Source organism: Physeter macrocephalus, chromosome 17, assembly GCF_002837175.3.
Source record: "Physeter macrocephalus isolate SW-GA chromosome 17, ASM283717v5, whole genome shotgun sequence".
Taxonomy (NCBI): domain Eukaryota; kingdom Metazoa; phylum Chordata; class Mammalia; order Artiodactyla; family Physeteridae; genus Physeter; species Physeter macrocephalus.
Genome location: NC_041230.1, coordinates 13,009,431 through 13,012,290, shown reverse-complemented (window position 1 = coordinate 13,012,290; position 2,860 = coordinate 13,009,431).

Sequence of the window (2,860 nt, the reverse complement as noted above, 5' to 3'; positions counted from 1 at the left end):
ATAAAGGTCGTAATTGGAACAATTGACAAACTTTGATAAAGCTCCATAGATAGATAATTGTATCATCGCTGAATTTCCTGATTTTGATTGTTGTAACTGTAATTTCATAGGCAAATGTCTTTGTTCTTAGGAAATTCACATTTGAGCGTTTGGAGATAATGTGGCATGAAGTCTGCAACTTATTCTCAAATGATTCAGAAAATATATACATAAACGTATGGATGGATAATAATGCCATATTTAATCAATTCTCGGTTGCTCATTTTAACGTGTCTGAATCCAGCCTTCCTCTTCAACAAATGTCAGCCGGGCAGCAGTCCACCTGCAGATGTCATTGGCTCTCTGCATACATCTAACCTTGTGCATGGGTGACAATGGCTTGGAAGAAAATCCTGGAGACAAAAACAGCACCCTTTAACAAATGCTGCCTCGTGATGGCACAAAGAATGATATCTTGAGTAGCAATGACCCTGAGCAAAAAGTGAATCTGTATTTACCTAGAAATAATCCTAGAGAACAAGCTGATATAGTATTAGAATGAACTTCAATAGGAGGCTGGATTCAAGATCACTTATAAAAAGTCATAACGTCAATACACACCAGGCTGCTAGAAAACTGTGGAAAATTGGATCCCATTCAGATTGTCAACAAAAACTTTAAAATATCTAGAAATAATCCTGCCCCAAGTTAGTAGGAATCAAATGAAGAAAATTTAAATGAGGACGTGTCAATTCTTCCCCAAATTAATCCTTAAAGTAAGTTAAGACAATTTTAGTTTTAAAAATCCATAAAATATCAGTTTCACAATATCAGCCTCCCTCATAGCTAGAAGTGGCCATGAACAATATTTAGGCCAATGGAATGTGAGCAGAAGTGATATTTGCAAAGTGTGGGTCATCTCCTGTGGCAAAGAATAGCAAGTGTCCACCAAATCCTGTTTCCTCTTCTTGGGCAAACAGCCATATAGGCTTCCCAGTCTGTCTTGCAGTTATGTCTGGCCTGGGGCTGGGTTCTGGCCAATGAAATGCAATCAGAATACATGAGCTACATCCAGGACAAGTCACCACATGATCCTCTGTGTTCTCTCTTTCCCCAAATTCTGGCTGGACAGAGGATCCAGAAGAGAATTTTGAGTATGCAGTGGATAACAGAACCATAAAAGAAAAGAAACTGGGTCTCTGACGACCACCTGCCTAAAAGGAACTCCCACATTAGACATTGTGTGAATGAGATATATACAGTTTTATCGTGTTAAGCCACTGTGACTTGGGAGCTTATTTGTTACAGCATCTCAGATGACTTACCCTAACTACTACATCTTCTCAGTGACAACACTAAATGTCCTTCTTTGACTGTTTTTTACCTTCCTGCTAATTGGGAAGTGGCAGCAACTGTAGCAGCTCCTTAGGTACGTTCGTGGAAGCCACATGTGGATGACGGCAGGGCCAACCCACCAGCCCTGGATGACCTCATGTAGTAATACTGGGGCTGAATCAGCTGCAGGAGGTGATTTTTGGAGGAAGAAAATGAGTTTGAGGAAACTGCTTTGGGAGAAAAGGTTTGGAGACAAAATAGAAATGAGTAAAGAAGGGGATTAAGAATGTTTCCCCATGTCATAGACAACTTAACTTTCCTCTTTTTTTCCAGGAATTTCCCGAGAAAAATCCAAGACATTTTTATGTGGTGGACCTTTTTCCCACCGCACACCCCTCTTACTAACCTGACCCCAGTTTTGTCCAGGTACCAGGTAACAATGTGCTCAAGGAAGGTATGCCTTGCCCCAAAAGGTGAACCTTGTTTGGTCTAAACCTTGTTCCTGTTTGCTAGTGATTGATTTAGGAGTGATCATGTGACCCATTTTGTGCCAATGAAACTTGAAGGGGTTTTGAGAAAAGGTTTATTCTCTCTGATAAAGGGAAATAAAAGAACCTTATTCCAGGGCTTCCCTGGTGGCACAGTGGTTGAGAGTCCGCCTGCCGATGCAGGGGACACAGGTTCATGCCCCGGTCCGGGAAGATCCCACATGCCGCAGAGCGGCTGGGCCCATGAGCCATGGCCACTGAGCCTGCGCGTCCGGAGCCTGTGCTCCGCAACGGGAGAGGCCACAACAGTGAGAGGCCCACATACTGAAAAAAAGAACCTTATTCCATTCCACCCTGACTTTGGTTACTGCCTTGGGAAGTAACGTCTGGAGCTGTGGCAGCCACCTTGCCACCATAAAGCTATGAGCCTAAAGACAGAAAATATTGAAGATACCATAGCAGAAGGAGAAAAAAAGTCTGGGTCCTTGGTTGCATCATTGAGCCACTGAACCAGTTCTGATTTGACCCTGCCTCCAGACTATTAGGTAAGATAATTTTTTAAAAGAAAACTTAGTGAGGTAAAAAATCACAGATAGGTGACCAATTTAAGGATACTTGGAGCAATCACTATAAAAATGCAAAGAGGTAGAGTTAAAAAAAGCAATCTTCAATAGCAACAAGGACACTCAGAGCCCAGATCTTAGTGTCTAACCTAATTCTCCAATAAAAGGAGCCAGGGCTCCTTAGAGAAATGGCTGATTGTAGGATTGGAGCAAGAAATATACAAGATGAGTCTGGAACATCCTAGAAAGTAGTAGCCAGAAAGTAAGGAAGTGCTAAAACACACACACACACACACACACACACACACACACACACACACACACACAATGAGGTTGGTGGAATCAGTAGATCAAAATGAGCATAATTTCTGAAACATGAAATGGAATAGGAAAGAAAATATCAGAGTGCCTTGTTTATAGTAAGACTAAGTTCTGCTTCTGAAATTTTTGTTTCAGACTAAATATATAGTTTCTGAAAAATATATATATATATGA